The sequence below is a fragment of the Mesoplodon densirostris genome, chromosome 2, assembly GCF_025265405.1.
Source record: "Mesoplodon densirostris isolate mMesDen1 chromosome 2, mMesDen1 primary haplotype, whole genome shotgun sequence".
In the NCBI taxonomy this organism is placed as follows: domain Eukaryota; kingdom Metazoa; phylum Chordata; class Mammalia; order Artiodactyla; family Ziphiidae; genus Mesoplodon; species Mesoplodon densirostris.
In genome coordinates, this window is record NC_082662.1 from 148,642,039 (window position 1) to 148,661,089 (window position 19,051).

Sequence of the window (19,051 nt, forward strand, 5' to 3'; positions counted from 1 at the left end):
TGTCCTTATCATTTGTGAATCACTGATACTTTCTATTCTATTCATTAAATTAAAAAAACAAAAAACAGAAAAAAAACACCAGCCACAATTTTATGACCAATGAGTCACAACTAAAGATTAAAAAAAACATGGTCAAAGAATAGAGCAAGGGCTTTGGATCTGTATGGAGTTAAACTCTTATCCCTGGGGCAAGTTAATGTGTTTTTAGCTTTAGATTTTTTTCATTTATATGATGATCCTACTCTTTATTGGGTGATATTATGAATTAAATGACCACTAATTTGTAATGTGATTGGCACATGTAACATATTCATTAAGTGTTTGTCTCCCAATAAATTTTAGACTCTTCTTATTCTCCCCCTCTTCAAATTTTCCCTTTGCTTCTATACTTTCTTACTGTGTTAATTACATGGTAAACTAGAATTGGAAAAAAAGGGTTATCACTGAGATCTAAAAACTAGATACTACAATTGGGCTTGTCGGGATAATTGTGGCAATTCCTATCTCAACTGTCTTGGTAGCTTTTTTCCTTTGAACTTCAAGTGTTTTTTTTGTTTGTTTATTTGTTTTTGTTTTTTTTACTGAGCACTGAAAATCTTAAGTGAAATAGAGAATACGTTCAGTATCATAGTAGTCATTGGTACTGTTCACTTATATTTCAGGTTGTCTTCCATCCAGGTGACCATAACAGTAATATTTATTCACCTAGCCTAAGGTGCATTATTTTATATCACTTACCTTAAGGCTAAGCAGAAATGTAAACTTCCATTGTAACCTTGATTTTGACCAGAGGCTAGAAATTAATTTGAGATGATACCCCATGAATATCTAAACCAATTTTACTATCAGTTTTGGGTCACAAAGACATAAGCATTTATTTCTACTTTTCATAGACCATCAATATCTAATAGTTGCATTCATGTAGATCTAAAACAACCATAAAAATATGAATAATTGATCAAATAAAGAATTGTTTTTCATTTCATTTAATAGAATGTAACCTCTAGGAAAGGACTTCATATGTTATTTTTCATTGAACAAAGACTGTCTGATAGTAGCTACTCAAATGAAGAAATATATGAATTCGTAAACAAGAACCAAAAATCCAAAAGCTGTCACTGAATTGATTTGCATAGCCTGGGAATATTATGTATAACTTCTCCCAAATGATATTTTTATGTGAAGACTGGGCAAAAATGTGAGAGATAATGTATCAGTAGGAAGTACACTTCTAGTAGGTTAATACAAACAGCTTCATAAGTTATCTACTTCTTCCAATTACTCCTCTCCTATCAATAATAAGTTGGATAACCAAGACTGTTGAAAGGATTGAAAGTTAAAAAAAAAGTTTCTGGTGTCCCAAAACACAGCCAGATTTTGAGGTATAGGAAGAATGCCAAAGAAAAGGGAGCAACAGTTGTCCCTATCAGAATGACACTATTTGGTAATAATAGCAATGATACCTGGTATAACATCTTTGGCCCCTCCCAATGTTTATGAATTATGGGCATTTCTCTGACCTACTGGGTGGAGGAAGAGCTGCTCACCCTACCAATGCTCCCAGGGGAATGTGTCTGATGAAAATGTATTTATGGCTGATAAATACTGTGCTCTAGTTATGTATTTTTTCATTTTAAAACTCCTACTGTTCTACAAGTTTTAATTCATCAATGACTTGAATATGGAGGAGACAGTATAGTACAATTTAAGGGAGGAACTGAACTAGAAGTCAGGAATCTGGTTTTCTGGTTCATCTGTGTGGTAAATTAGGTAAGTGATCTTGAGTCAGTCACTTAACCTCTCTGGGCCCCAATTTCTTCATTCATAAAACTGGAAGCCCAACACGAGCAGATGAGACTCTTCTCTGGTTGAAGTAATGGGTGGCGGGGAGGCAAAGCTTGGCTCTTTTGGCCGACTTGACCCCAGACCTTGCCTCGACACCATCAGTGTTCTATGGGGCCCCTTCTTGGAACCCAGGGCTCCCCAGACCACTGAACACAGGCTGTCTAAAAGCTCGCTATGGTCCTCTCACTCACAAAAATTCTACAACCTATAGGAGTTTTTCTTTTGTCATTAAGTTTCTGAGTATAAGTTGAAGTCCATTTTATAGTTTTTCTGGAGAAACAAATTTGCCTAAATTTTGGGTGGGACACTAGCTTATGTTTTTTTAAACATTTGGACGTCTACTCTTTCCTCTCCCTAAAATGTATTGCTTCCTTTTATCCTCCCTTCCTATAACACATTCACTATTTCTACCAGGGAAACTCCTGTTTGACCTTAAAAACCCTGTTCAGGGATTCCTACCTCTGCTAGTAAGCCTTTCCTGACTACCATTTAAGCCTTTGCTGACCCTCAAACCAATTCCTCCATTTTACTATCCCTCTACCATGTCCAGATCCCTATGATTACATGAACCTCACTGTCTTGTGATTGTTTCTTTATGTAACCATTTGCCTTCCTCTGGCATGAGCTCCTTAATGGACGAAACTATGCCACACTTAACACTGTGCTTAGTGGTTATTAATATACACTCAGAAGTTATTTATTGAACTAAAAAGATATTCTGGACGTTAAGCAACACTGTAATAGTAGTACACAGAAGTCAGTTAAGAGGTGAAACTGAATTCACAGAAACTTCCACATGGAGTTCAATGTACTGATCTGACAATAATCAGGTCTGAATTCCTCCCTAATACACTCAATATTAGGGAAATGGGATAAGAATGGGGGTAGGCTAAGGAGAGACTTTCAGCAATGCTAAATCACAGAGTTAGAAAGAATATTTCCCCCTTGTAAAAGTGTTACTTTATATATTCCCCTTTAGTCATTATTTTTTCTGGGAAATTGAGAATTTTTATTTGAAAATCAATTTTTTTTTTCTGAAGTACCCACCCTGGATTTAAGCATGATGTTCTAGAGCAAAATATTTCCTGGAGAGATTTGAGTGAGGCAGAAACAAGATCATTTTCAAAACAGCTTCAAAAGTTAGTCTGCCTTCATGGCTCTTCCCAGAAGTAAGACCCAAGAGCTAAAAAGGAGTGCTCTAGGTTAAACCACTGACTTCCTAAATGTAGTTGCACATTTTACATACAGGCATTGCTCATTATTAAAATGTGGAATATGTTGACTTTTATCTGGGGGTGAGGTGGGAAGGGACTATAAAAGCATCTCTTAGTGCTAATTATACCTTGCCTTTCATCTCATTAGCAAAGCAAACCTAAAATTTAAGGTCTCTGACAGAATGGCATTTTGACTGGACACTCGTTATTTTAGTAGCTCATGATTTTTCACTTTTAGTAGCAGAGAAAAGAATCAATTTGTCAAGGATAAAATGTTAAAACTGTAAACACTGCAGTTGTTACAGAGGAGCAAGCCAGCAGCTGATTTAGCTATCATCTAAAAAGCAGCAACATCCTGGCCGTGGAATTCAGATCATCTAGTGAGAAAGTCCTGACTTGTCCTGGAAATCAGTGGTGAGTGTGATGAATGTTGTGACTTTGACTAAATAGGAAACCCTGTGAAGAGGGAAGGATAGAGTAGGCCTGAGGGACACTGTGGCTTTAGAGTCACAAATGAATTGACAAGAGTACTTCGATCTTTTTATTCCTTGGCCAGTACAGAGAAAGGTCTAGGTAAAAGGTCAAAGCAAGGTAAATTAGGAAAAGATACTTCTCTTAAATTTGAAATCCCGTGGATAGGGGGAAAGCAGCTAACTGGAGTGAAATGCACACTAGAGCATCAGAATATGAATTTGGCAATGTGATTTCACTAAGCCTTATACCATTTTTAAACTTTCTTATTAAAAAAGAATATTTTAATTCATGCAAATAGGTTCAACTCTATCTTATATCTGTGCCCCTTATATTGGTGATAAAGAGGGCTTGGTCTTTTATTAAGGGTTGAACATGGAGTATCTCATTTAACTCTCATAACTACTTTCTGGTGTAAGACTATTATTAGCCCCACTGTGTCAATAAGGCACAGAGATGATAAGTAATTTATCCAATTTTACCTTGGATAAATTTTTTAGAGTAAATTTATATTATAAGTAAAACTTATTTGGAGTAAATAAATTAGACTCCAAAGTCAACACTTTGCTGCTTTCATAGGAAAAATGGGAAAGATACAGACCGTGTATGAATTTCTATGGAACCCATGAAATAAATATTAGAACAAATGCATTTTATTAGTGCTCTGAGCATCTTCAAAGAGGCAACAACATAATTGGTTATAACCACCAAGGAATTTGAAATTTACCTTTCTGATGTCTTTTAAATATGTTGAGGAGACCCACACCCTGAAAATGATGGTATTTGTCTTAGAACATCATAAAATAGTGATGTAAACAAAGGATGTCACTTGAAGTAAGAAAAATTTTACTCTCAGAAAATATATTTGCATTCTGTGTGTAGATCTGTTCCTGTCAGTAGGACTGATAGTAGATATATGTTATGGATTGGATGTTTGTGTGCCTTCAAAATTCATATGTTGAAGGTCTAACCCCCAGTGTGGCTGCATTTGGAGGTGAGGCCTCTGAAGAAGTAATTAAGGTTACATGGGGTCATAAGTGTGGAGTCCTGATCCGATAGAGTCAGTGTCCTCTGAAGAAGAGGCATCAGAGAGTTCAAAGGAACGGCCATGTGAGGACAAAGCAGCCATCCTCAAGACAGGAAGACAGCTCTTATCATAAACTGAACCCTGCTGGAACCTTGATTTTGGGGTTTTCATCCTCCATAATTGAGAGAAAATGAATTTCTGTTGTTTAAGCCACCCAGTTTGTGGTATTTTATCATGACAGCCTGAGCAGACTAACACAATAAAATGTCTGGAGAAATCACATTTTCAAGCTTTTACTTTGATATTTTTGTGTTAGTCATTCCTTTTGCCCTCTGCTAGCAGACAAGTAGTAGCAGGTCTCAAAGATTTAAGAAAATCAGATACCAAATAAATACTCTGTATTGATTCATTTTTCTATAATTCTGGGAAAGAACATCATTTTTATTTCAAGTCAATAAGCCTGTTCAGTTTCTGGAATACCACTATCTCTCAGGGGATAACCAGGAGCCACTGGACAGATGAGAAATGTCCTAAGCTTTGTCAGTTTGAGAATATCTTTTGGTATGAAAGCTTTTGTATTTTTATATTGTTGTTTATTTTGAAAACAATTTTATAACTAATGAATATTTACTGGAAATTTCCAAGGAATAAAGGTACCCATAGTACCACTACCCAGACATTCTGGTAACACTGGAGGAATTATAGTCTAAAGATACATGTCCTGCTTATATTATCCTTCTTTCTAGAGGAGATACTTCAGAGCATGGGTTTAGAGGATCAAATCTGTGCCAGGCTTTGTCACAAACTCCTCGTGAACTCAAGGAAAGTCTGCTCTTCCTGGTCTCAATAGAGAAATACTAGTAATCTATGCTAACTACCAATTTCCAGGACTTTTTATATGTATTTTTATATGTATTATATGTATTTTTGTATTTTTACATAATAGTAGAGCCTGATCCTTCTCAAAGAGGGAATAACATAAACGTCAATGTTATCATCCGAGACAGGCAGCACCTAGGGTAAGTGGGACAGTATGATTTGTGCAGAACCCAACTTCTTAGTAGGTCCAAAAAAAAAAAAAAAAAACCAGAAATACTGGAAATTTTACAGAGCTGGACTTCTAACTCACAGTCAGTAAGTTATTCAGCATATATTTAGCACCAACTGTGTAAGCATAGCAACCATAATCTTACTTGGTGCTATTAATGGAAGTGGGAGAAAAGGAAAAACAGAGAATCTACTTTACTGTCTAACCCATTATTCCTTATATATTTTCTTATATTTACTCCTATATTAAATATCTTAGGAGTTGAAGATCAGCTCTAATTCTCTCCATTCCTCAGAGTCTTGGAATCACACACACAAAGAAAATAAAGTATGAGATGGAAGGAGGCTGCTCTTCACTATACACACAAGTCTAGAAGTCTAGGGCTAATGCTATAACATATGGCAAATTCAAGGGCATAATTCTTCAGGTTTACTTATGGGCATTACTAAATAATAAAACCTAGTTTTTTCTTTGTAAGGCTACTTTTTAAGGTATTTTTTAAAGGAGGGTTAACAAAGCCTTAAGGAGTGCACTGTACCTGGCATGCTATGACAGAAAAACTATTGTAACACCACCAGCAGCTCCTATTCTCCAGGTATTACAGACCACAAAGAACATGCTACATTATGGTTTCAAACTCAATACAAAATCATAAAAGAACCAGCTTCAGACTACTGTTTCATCATTATTCTCTCACTAGGCTCTAGTGAGAGAATAATGGGCAAGTTGCTTAATATCTCTTAAGTGTCTGTTTCCTCATTGTAAAATGAGCATAATAATGTCTTTCTCCATATTGCTATAAGAATGAGATGAAAGAACATTTGTGGGTATATCGTTCAATGTCCATCAGGAAAACAGAAACCATTCTAGAGATTTCAAACAGAGAAGGCTTTAATGCAGGGAGTTGATTACAATGACTTAAAAAGGGTTGTAAATGTAAAAGGGAGAGAGGTCGACTGTGCTGCAGTAGGAAAGCTGCTATCACCACTGCTGCCACCTTCTGCCACCGTTATAACTGAACAGGAACCCAGGAGTCCACACTCCATTATGGAGCCCACACACAATCTCACTGCTGATGCAAAAAGCACTGCTACTTCTGCTGTTAGAACTGCTCTGCCACCACTTAGTGAGAATCCAGGTACTTAGATCACCACTGAGGACCTGGCTCTCCCATTGCTCCTCCTGTCCAAAATGCCTCCAAAAGCAGGGGGGGGAAATGGCTTCCTCCTTCCTTTTGCCTTACCAATCTTCTACCAAGACATCATGCAGAACCATCTGTAAACCAGGTCTCAGTTTTTCTTCTTCTACCAATTGACCAGAGGAAGCAAGTCAGGAGCTGTTTCTCAAAGGGACAGCACTTGCTTGCAGAAGAGGCCATGGTTTTGCTCCAAACTACCCATGAAATGTTAGGTGTGGATTGAGGGAAGATAGCAATAAAGCAGAAGTAGGAGTTATACAAGTCTGAGCCACTGGTCATGCAATGTACTTGTATTTTTAGGATCTTATCAAGGCTAATCTCATATACCCTGCTTCTAATTAATGACAGAAGAGTGCTGCCTTATATACCCTTGTTTAGAGCCTGGTGAACCAGATAATACCCAGTTTATAGTGGGCAGTTCAGATACTCAAGGATCAAGCACTGGTTTTTACCCGGGCCCAAAAGAAAATCGGGAACCGTTTTTAGAGATGGTGGTTGTTTGTATAAGGCAGCATAGCTTTCCCCATAAACCTTCAGGATCTGCCCTAGAAGTCCCTACTGGAGCATGTCAGAACCTCCATAGAGCATCCCAATCTGTGATAGACATTTGGACAGCCATTGAATCTTCTGTCATAAAACCCAAGTGGAAGAGCCTTGAGCGCCACTATTTTGGTAGCCTTGCAAAGTTACTCAGTAAATACTCAAAACAGCACACTGCAATGTGGTATTATTTACCTCAACAATGCAAAGATGAACACAAAGCACTGTACCTCTTTCATAGTGGTGAATAGTGCAAGATGCAGCAACTTGTCTTTTTTGTTATGTAAAAGACGCCCCAGAAGATTAGACTCCTCAACTCCACCAAGGTGCCAGACCCTTGAGTTTTTACGTGGCTTATCCCCTACCCTCTCACACACATGTGATTTTCAAAGGATGTGATTCTCAAACTTTAGCACTCATCAGAACTACCCTTAGGGCTTGTTAAAACACAGACTGATCCACCTACTGATTCAGTATGTTTGGGGTGGGTCTGAGGCTGAAGAATTTTTATAACATCCCCAGGTGGTGTTGATACTGCTGGTCCAAGGATCACACTTTGTGAACCACTTTCTTAAGTCACTGCTTCCTGATCACCAGGATCGATCAGCTTGTTATGATCTACGCAATGGATCTTCATTATGTTCCAAAGAATGTTGAGATAATCAAGGTCTCTGTAGACTAGATTATGATCAAGAGAACATAACAATTAACAAAGTCCTAAGTGAAGATGTACTTTTGTTCTTGCCAGATAGAAGCAAAATGTTCTTTGTAAATTGTACAGAAAAGAAAAAAATTGCCAGATCAATAACTATATACCATGTGCAAAAAGTTATACTGTTTTGCTCCACAACTTATAATTAGAATTATTTATAAGCTAATTACTCAACAAAACCCTACATTCTCCAAGATCCACCTGCATTTTTCACAAAAGACAATATTAATTAGGTTGGCGACAAGGATGAATACTTCTGAATTTTTTAAATTTTTGATAGTGACATTAATCGCTGTGATTCCTCCCATGAATGAGATATTGCTTTCAGTTTGTATTTTGGTAGGGATGAGAAGTTTCAAGGGCTTCCACTTGGTCTTGCCTACAATAATAGCCCTCAATCCACAGTTCATGAGTCCATGGTGGAGATCCTATTTATTGCCAGAAATGTCATTTCAACTTGTATTTGAGAGCTGTGAAATCACAACAACACGGGTCCACAGACCTATTAAACCCACTGTGACATGTAGTAAAACCAAAACTCCATACACTTTTAGTTTGATTAAAATGATATTTGACTTCATCAGGGAATAGCAATTCAGAAATATTGGTTTATGATATTCTAAAAGTCTGGGTATTCCCCTTTCCTCAAGTACATAGCCATCCTGGTAGATAGATTCAGATCCCTCTGGGAAAGAATTTGAAGAGGACTACAGTATTTACTTATTACAGTGTCTCAGGGGCCTTCTTCAAAGATACCTAACTTTCCCTTCATTTAGGTGGGCCTGGGTCTTTGAACTGCCTCATGCCTGGAAACTGGATGAGAGAATATGACTGTCTTTTGTGTAGATTTGAACCAGTCTTTTCTCCCTAGTCTTAGGGTTTCACTAATTCTAAGATAAGCTGCCAATATATTTTATACTCAAAGACTTTGTAAAAAATTAGCTATTGCTAAGAAACTCTGCAAGCTGAAACTGACTGTCACGGTAGCCCCAACTGAAAATATACCTAAAACTAAACACTGCTATATGGCCTCTGCCTTGGCCTTTTGGGATCTCATCAATACTACTGAACAAGAGGTTCCATTATATTCAGTCCTTCTTGGGGTACCCACTGAAAAGCCATTTCTATACATATTCTCTAGTTCTTTTTTTTCCAATATAAGCTGGCAAAATGTTATCATTCTTTTAATGTGAATCCCTTGGAACATTCTGGGATTTCTTCTAATTATGAGTCTAGAGGCAGATGGGTGTGAAAGAGAAAGCCCGTGCACGGCAATGAAGACCCAACCCAGCCTAAAATTTTTTTTTTAATTTAAAAAATATTTTAAGCAAATGAAAATTAAAATACAACCTATCAAAATTTGTAGGATGCAGTGGAAACAGTGCTTAGATGCAAACTGATAATACTGGATACATATATTAGGAAAGATGAAAGATTTAAAATGAATAATCTAAGTTTTCACCTTCAGAAACTAGAAAAAGAAGAAAATTTAATCTTAAAGAAGCAGAAGAAAAGAAATCATAAAAATAAGAACAGAAATCAATAAAATTCAAAACAGGAAAGCAACAGAGAAAATCAATAAAACCAAAAGCTGTTGTTCTGACAAAAAAATCAATAAAAATGATAAACCTCTAGGCAGGCTAACCAAGAAAAAGAGAACACAGAATGCAAATGCCAATATCAGAAATTAGAGTGGGGTCATCACTACTAATTTCATGGACATTCATGGATAATACGTACTTTAAATAAACATGATTATATTTGTCAATTATTCCACAATAAAGTTTTTTTTTAAAGATAGTAAAGGAATACTGTGAACAACTCTATGACACAAATTTGATAACAAGTGAAATGGACCAATTCCTCGAAAGACACAAATTACCAAATTCACACAGGGAGAAACAGACTATCTGATTAGGCCTATATCTGTTAAAGGAATTGAATCAATAATTAATAAAATTCCAGAAAATGAAAATATCAGACCCAGATGGTTTCACTGACAAATTCTACCAAAATTTTAAGGAAGAAATAGCATTAATTCTCCACAATCTCTTCCAGAAAACAGAAGCAAAGAAAATATTTCCTAACCAATTCTATGAGGCCATCATTATTCTAATGTGAAACTAAACTGTTAGTGACTAAATTTGCCACTCCTCCAAGGAGATTTTTAATTTAAAAATAAAGATTAGACCTCTACTAGTATGACTATCACTCTTTGTAGTATCTAGATGCCTTTGGACCTTCTTAATCTCACAAAGGTGACTCTGGGCAAAAAACTGATCTTTGAGCTATGGAAACTATGAAGAATCTTAAGTCATATAGGACAGAGCTGATGAAATTCATTTCTTGAGTTTTCATTTGTTTACAAGTTTGAAAACCCTTGGCGAATTCTTGATAACATTAGAGGTATCTAGCCTTCATGTCAACAAAGCCAAAATCTAACAATAGCCTGAACACACTGGTCTTGCTCTGACTTCAGCCCTGTCATATGCCCTTGACCTCCGCATCCTGGGAACTTCCTGTGTGTCGTCTGGCCTGACCCTCTTCCCTGTTCCTCCTTCCTTGGTTTCCTCTCAGATCTCAGTAGTCCTGGTGCTTCTCTTTCTCTCTACTTCTCCTGCCACCCACGGTCCTGGAACAGAGCACATCATCCAGATGTGTTGTCTTCCCCATTTCAAACATCCAGATATCTGGATACCATACAATGAACTGAATTTTTCATTTTCCTTCCAAGGGGTGGTAGCCTGTTTTGTCTGATTCAGCTCTGGAATTGTCAAATTATCTATAAAGAGGAATAATAATAAAACAGACATGGGGGTGAGGGAATCCAGTGGGTTTAAAGGGATCATCCTAATCTTGACCTTTGCAGTCAATGTTACTGTGGTAAGAAACATGTGCAAAATCTGTATCTCCATACTAACATGTCTTTTGTTTAGAAACTCAGTCTTTGAGGGGGTGAGGTCAGGGAACAGTCAGGGAATTGCTTCTCCTTGTAATATGCTAAGAACTTGTATTCCAGAGAGGGGTAGGAAGATAAACTTCCTCTTTAAAAGCTATTAAACATATCCCTGGAAAAAGCAGAAACTTGGACTGAATGAGACAATGCAATGGAATTCCATATTCTTTGATGATTGGGAAAATACAGATTCTGAATATAGGCAATGGGTCAAGTTGTTTCTATTTGACTCTTCCAAAGATGCCACCACCATATTTGGGAATTGGGAACTGGAAATGAGAATTTAGAAAAATATGATCTGGAAGTTACAAATAAGAAATTATTCACAAATTGAAAATAAATAATCCTAAGAAATATATGCAAGCTTTATGAAAATTAGCTTAATTCAATTCCTTGATATTTATTAAATATCGACAATACAATGACCAAAATTTCTTATTTCAGTTCTTCCTCCAAAAATCAATTAATACATAACCCTACAAACAACAAACCCACAAAGCACTAAAACAATTCTTGATATGATATTTACAGAGATTTTTTGTTTTTCCAACCAGAGCTTCCAGGGAAAGGCTTCTAATTTAATTCTAGAGCAATTATTTATTGTTTTTAACTATGAGATAATCAAATATTGCCTTATATAGGTAGATATTGCTTCTAGGTGATTTTATCCTTAACATTACAAAACAATGACTACAAGCTAAATCCAAAACCTTTGACATTTGAGTTTAAGGTAAGGACAGCTGACATGCACCATTTCAAGTATGATTCACTATAAATAAAGATCATGATGCCCAGAATTTGGAGGCAACTACAAAGTCCCTGAACTACATAGGTTTCTGTTTTCTTTTTAAAATTTTAATTTTTTTATTATGCTAAAAAACACACAACGAAAATTTACTCTCCAAACAATTTTTAAGTGTATGTTACTGTCTTAACTATGCACATTGTGGTATAGCAGATCTCTAGAACTTTTTCACCTTGCGTGACTGAAACTATCCCACTGAACAACTTCCTGTTTCCCCCTCCCCACCCAGGCCCTGGCAACCACCATTCTTCTTTCTGCTTCCATGAGTTTGATTACTTTAGATCCATCACACAAGTGGACATAGGTCTCTTTTTGTAATTTCTTACTATGTCATGATGACCAATATTTAACACATACTCATTATGGTATAGTTTTATCATACAGTTGTAGTGGGTATGATGGACTGTTTTGCTCAACTCTATTTCTTGTTAGTTGTGTCTTCTTGGACTATAGATAGTGGAAAACTAAAATTAAGATTTCCCACACCCACAGCTGAGTTTTAGTTGTGATTTTGCTTCTGCCGCTTAGATCCATTCATGTAAGATTTGGAAGCAGAAGTGCGACAGGGGCTGTGTTTCCAGCAAGCAGAGATCCTGGAGACTTAGGTTTTTGTGCAATGGCAAAGCAGGGTCCAGTCATTTTCTTTGTGGGTGTTGAAAGGCAGTGTGGTAGTACCGGTGGCAACTGGAATCCATGTTCCAGCATCCAGTTACCAACTTTGTTGTGGTCAAGAGGCAGTTTGAGCTTCCTGATCCTGATTGCAACTACAGCAGACTGTTCTTGAATTCACCATTCTAGTGGTCCCTCCTGACCCTCCAACTTCCTGACTCCACGGTCAGGACAGCTGTTTCACTGGCAGTTTAGTTTAGCTATTTTATTCTAGGAGTCTTTCACAGAGACGCAGCCTCATGTATATTCCTTCAACATAATTTTTAAAGCATCTAATTCTTTGTAGCAAACGACTTTTCACTTCAAATTACCAAAGTGTTCCTCATTCCTCCAAATGGCCCTTGGCCGATTCACCAACTAGAGGATGATACCATATTTTAACTAGATTCCAGCTTTAAAGCCCCTCCCTCTGCCCTCAGTTTATTAGATGCTTTTGGCTTTAATTAAAGCCAAGTAGAGATGGAAACTCAAGACCAGTCATTTTAATGCAAGTCTTTCCAATTGCTCTGATTACATTACTGCAGCAAAATGATCAACTAGCATTTCAATATTTCTTCATTATAATTTTGAAATAGATTTTAAAATTAGAATTTTGTAATAGATTTTAAATAAAAAACTGTCTAAAATTTAACTTCGTGTGTGTGTAAATATTAAGCACATATTCTAATTCTGATTTAACTATTAGATTATTAAATTAATGCAAAAAGTATTATCAAAAGTTAGCAAGCTAAATACTAATATAAGATAAAGATAACATAATAGTACAAACTTTAAAACAAACTTTAAAACAAAACATTATTTCAGCTATTTTTAAAAATTTTAGCCTTTTTGTGATTTATAAGAAATATACATACTTGATACAAACAGCTCATGTAACTCAACAACAAAAAAACAAACAACCCAATTGAAAAATGGGGAGAAGATCTAAATAGACATTTCTCCAAAGAAGACATACAGATGGCCAATAGACACATGAAAACATGCTCAACATCACTAATCATTAGAGAAATGCAAATTCAAAGTACAATGAGGTACCACCTCACACCAGTCAGAAGAGACATCATTAAAAAGTCTACAGATAACAAATGCTGGAGAGGGTGTAGAAAAAAGGGAACCCTCCTACACCATTGGTGGGAATGTAAGTTGGTATAGCCACTGTGGAAAACAGTATGGAGGTTCCTCAGAAAACTAAAAATAGAATTACCATATGATCCAGCAATCCCACTCCTGGGCATATATCCGCACAAAACTCTAATTCAAAAAGATACATGCATCCATTGTTCATAGCAGCACTATTTACAACAGCCAAGACATGGAAACAACCTAATCATCCATCGACAGAGGAACGAATAAAGAAGATGTGGTGCATATATACAATGGAATACTACTCAGCCATAGAAAAGAATGCAATAATGCCATTTGCAGCAACATGGATGGACCTAGAGATTATCATACTAAGTAAAGTCAATCAGAAAAAGACAAATACCATATGATACCACTTATATGTGGAATCTAATCTATGACACAAATGAACCTATCTAGGAAACAGAAACAGACTCACAGATACAGAGAACGGACTTGTGGTTGCCAAGTGGGAGGGAAGGTGGGGGAGGGACGGATTGGGAGTTTGGAGTTAGTAGATGCAAACCATTAAATATAGAATGGATATACATTCTTTTTGATATTCTTTTCCATTATGTTTTAATCACAGGATATTGGATATAGTTCCCTGTGCTATACAGTAGGTCCTACTGTAGGTCCAATATCCTGTGATAAAACATAACAGAAAAGAATATGAAAAAAAATGTATATATATGTGTAACTGAATCACTTTGCTGTACATCAGAAACTAACACAACATTGTAAATCAACTACACTTCAATTTTTTAAAAAAAGAATATATATATTTGGTCATTCTCAGATGTATTTGGTCTCCTTCCACAGTTCCCGGCTCACAGCTCCCCAAACCCTTGGAATTTTCTGATCAGTAAGAGCAATGGGAGCATCTTTTGTTATATTTGGTCTCTTGTCCTCAGCTCCATGAAACACTTCAGGGCCAAAAAGGTGAAATGGGTGTCTTGTTTTTCATAACAAGCCCTTTCCATCACAACTGGGTTTTATGTTAATGAAGGTGACTTTGGATCCCACCCCAGGGTGTGGGGCCGGTTGCCAGGAGAACCAACCTCATGATCAGAGGGTTGGAACTTTGAGTCCTGCCCCCTGATTTCTGGGGAAAGGAAAGGAGCTTGAGGTTGAATCAATTGCCATTGGCCAATGATTTAGTCAATCATGACTATGTAATGAAGCCTCCATAAAAGCCCCAAAGGACAGCTTTTTGGCCCTTTTTCAGAGAGCTTCCACATCGGGGAACCAGAACACTTCTGCATGCCACTTTTCAGGGCCCCAAGTTCCACGAGGACATAAGATCTCTTGTTCAGGACCTCGCCCTATGTATCTCTTCATACATTTGTATGATTTGTATCCTTTAGTATCCTTTTATAATAAATCAGTAATCTAGTGAGTAAATGGGTTTTCCTCAGTCTGTCAGCTGCTCTGGCAAATTAAACCCAAAGAGGGGGGTCATAGGAACCTCGATTTATAGCCAGTTAGTCAGAAGCACAGGTATCAACCTGGACTTATGATAGGCACCTGCTCATGGGATGGAGCCCTTTACCTGTAGAATGTGATTCTATCTCTGGGTAGATAGTGTCAGAATTGAGGAAAATTGTATGACACCCAGCTAGTGTCCAAGAATTGGACCCAAGAATCCTTTTTCAGTATATGTGTGAGGCAGAGGGTGCCTGCACGGCCAGCCCCAATAGAAACCCTGTGCCCTGAGTCTCTAAGGAGCTTCCCTGACAGAGGGCATTTCCTGTTGTCAGAGAATCAAGCACGTGGTATGTGACTCCGCTGAGAGAAGGCTCCAGAAGCTTGTGCCTGGTTCCCCCCAGGGGCTTCTCCCCAAGCCTTTTTCCTTTGCTGATCCTGCTAAGTATCCTTTTGCTGTAATAAATTTAGCTGTGAGTATGACCACATACCCAGTACTCCTAGCCAATCATGGAACCTGGGGGCCATCTTTGGAACCTCGACACAAATGGGTTTCATTAAGTATACATACAATTAAAATCAATTTCACCTGTTTCTTTTTGCTTAACGCGGCTGCTGGAAAATTCATCATGATGGATGTGCTCACGTTATGTTTCCATTGACGTTACTGCTCCAGCACCTTGGAATGGCGAATGCTGAAGCAGTGAGGCCAGAGCTTCCATTTTATGAGAGAAACTGAGGCCCAGAAGGGGTGGTGGGTGTGGCTGACACGACAGATCAAGTAGGGAACAGGAGGACATGAGCAGGGAACCTGCTGCAGGACTCCAGCCCCCAGGTACTTACCAAGATGGACTTCGAGTGGTCGTCTTGAGGACTGAGGACTTTCTGGACAGGAGTGTCCGACTTCCTTTGTCACTGGACTTACTCCGGGCGCTGAGTGGCCACCTGACCCGGTCCCCAGTGGCCAGCCCCTTGATTTTGGCAGCGGTCACTGGAGTGGCTTTGGGGGTGTCAGTGCCAGGGTTTGAGTGGGTGGGTGGCTTCCGGGCACGGCCAAGGCGCTCTTTCAGCCGGGAGGCAGCGTCTAAGGGTCCACCATGCAGATATTAGGCTGTGCGGGCAGAGATGGGGCTATCTTGAGGGGTCAGGAGTGTGTCCTCATCTGAGTCCGAGGTGCTGGGAGTGGCAGGCAAGGGGTCTGAGTTAAGCCAGGGTGGGCAAGGACTTGCTGACAGACATGGGTGATGTCTCCTGGACTCCTGGAGCGCCCGCCAGCTCCTGGGACCGAGCGCTGCTGTTGGTGGTGCTGCCAGGGGACACGTGTGCCAGAGCCATGGGCACGGCCTCCCGCTGCTCAGACTCACAGGGTGACACCAGGCACAGCGCCACGTCGTGTGAGGAGGCCCTGGGCCGCGCTCGAGGGCCGCAGAGTGCAAGGTTCAGCCCGGCTTCACTCATGGTGGTAGTGGTAGCACCTGCTCAAGGGAGACGGACAGAGACTCGTCCACCTCTGTGGAGCGTGGGGAGCCCACCTCGGCGGGCAGCGAGAGCGTGGTCACTGAGGGGGAGGCATCCGGCCTGGCCTCCCCACCCCCGCAGCTGGCTCAGTGATAGTGGCCCGCAGTTCTCAGCTGGCTCCTGGTGGGCTCCGACGGGCGAGGGTGTGCATGGCTGGGGCGTGCTGGCGGCCAACAGCAGCTGCAGGGTTTTCTCCTCCAAGACGCCACCCTCTTCTCAGCCGGGCTCAGCCCCAACTGCGGGATCCTCTCCTGGCTGGGCGTAGCCACCAGCTGCGGGTCCCGGAAGCTGCCGGCCACGGTGGGTGGTCTGGCGTCTCCGCACCGGAAGCGGAGGGGCGGGGGCTTCGGGACCCATTCTCTACAGTCGGGACACCTGGGCGTGGTGTGTAGGTTGCTCTGCGGGGCTTGAGAGCCACCTGGGCATCTGCCTTCTTGCTGCCGACCACAGTGGAGGCAGCCGGCACCTCCTGTGGTCGGGGTCCTTCTTCACCTCCCTGGAGGTGGGCAGGAGCGAGGGGCGGCTTCGAAAAATGCAGGCTTAAAAGACAGAGTGCAGCAAGCACGCACGCACTGAGGTGTCAGTTATTTTGTGCAAAATATTTTAAGCTTCAGTTAAGAATTCTGATTTTTTACCTATAAGTAGAATGTCGAGGAGACAGTGTTATGTCAATCCAAACATTTTCTTCTATTTCATCTTTAGATGATGCTATCTCTTGTAATTATATAATTATATTTACATATATAATTTTTTGAAGACTTTTACTTGGGGGGAAGGGATCAGAGACTGAAATCTTTACATGAGATGTTCTTGTTTAAAGAAAGCTTTTCTAATCTGTCTTCGTCTTCCTTAGTTTCACTGTGTATAAATGGAGATTCTGATTTAGAATTACCTGTGTCAATTTTGATACTCTCGTATTTTCCATGTTCGAAAGTCTTCTAACTAAAATAAAATTTATTCTTCCAGTAGAAGCTTTCTGGTACCCTAATATGGCCGCTTATTAAGCTCATACAAGCTGGGATGTGTCTAAACCTGTGGACTGCATATCGGCTTGGTCTTCGTGCACACAAAAACTCAGTCATTTGACTTAATCTCAAGATGTTAAATTACTTGAATTTCAGATTTTTTAAAATAACAATTTATACCCACAAAAATACAGTTCTCCAACACATCTCCCACAAGGACTTCATTTCTCCCTGCGCCCCAAATGCATTTCTCTGCTCTACCTCTCTGTCACCCTCAATCCCACCCTCTACCCTTCCCGTGTGTCAAAGGATTGCACTCTCCTTCCTTATTGTAAAATTAGAAGCCTTCTAAGAAAAACCCTTGCATAATGATTTCTCATCACTCCAAACCCTTTTGTCTTCACGAGTTTCTTTTCTCCCCGTCCCGTTTCAGGGGAAGAGGTGCTTTTCTTCTCACCTGCTTCTAATTCTTTTTTATCCTGTTTCCTGGGAAACTTATTCCATTAATTCTCCATCCCCCTTCCCAATTTTCCATCATTTCTAACTTCTTTCTCTCTGTTTCCAAATATGTCAGTTGTCCTCATATTTTTAAAATCACCGTTGATCTGGTTATCTCCTATCCATCTCTTGTTTCTTATAACACAAGCAGTAGAGTAAGTGGGTCCTGACTAGATAGTCTCCTGCCCATCTTCCTGGGTTTGCAGCCCAGCTCCACCACATGTTAGCTGTGTGACCACCAGCAAGTTACTTAATCTCTGAGTGTAAAATGCAGATGACCATACTGCTTTTATTAGCTCATCATTATTTTTTTATTTTCAAAAAGATTAACCATATTTCCCCCTACCTTTTCTTCTGTGGCCTCTCTTCCCTACCAAGTGTAGAAGGTTGTTGGAAATTTAAAGTCAAAACATAGATATGCAAAAATGCAACTTCATTTTCTCACAGGTGAATTTAACTTACTCATAAGCCCGGTTTCTACTCCATGAAATTCGCCCTTGGAGGAAAACGAGGAGCTGCTGATTTTAAAGGTTATCTGGTGCATCAAAGCTCAATTTAAGCCTCTTCCATTGTATGTGCCTAATTACATCTAAGGGAAGAGAAGGAAGCTCAGGGCAGTCCTATCAATAGCCTTCTAAGTGAAAAAGAATGTGTAGCAGGTTTAGCCTTAGAATCAGAGACAGAAATATTTATCTCTACAGCTCAATGTCAATTTCATTGACAAAGACAATGAGGCGTAGCCTGTGAGGGGATGCTTTTTATCACAGCATTATATCTGAGAAAATAATTTTCCTGTACAACTGCTGGGTGTATCTTTCCAAAGAATGGACAAGAATAGGAACAATACTGTAAACAGGATTTCATTATTCTGAATTTTTTAGCTGACTCTTCTGCAATATTCTGCATTGTGTGTTAACACTCATCTAGCAAAATACATACATATTTACTAAAACAAAAAGCTTAGAATTTTTAAATAAATATACTTTAATACATTGTGGTATAAGGAAGTCTTAGCATCAAGTGCATTCTAAACAGTAG

General features: G+C 39.1%; 1 pseudogene; it reads right to left on the reverse strand.

The window, feature by feature from the left end:
- Nucleotides 1-17,475, reverse strand: part of LOC132476517 (microtubule-associated protein 1S-like) — a 34,225-nt pseudogene extending 16,750 nt beyond the window's left edge.
- Between the last annotated feature and the right edge of the window lie 1,576 nt (nt 17,476-19,051).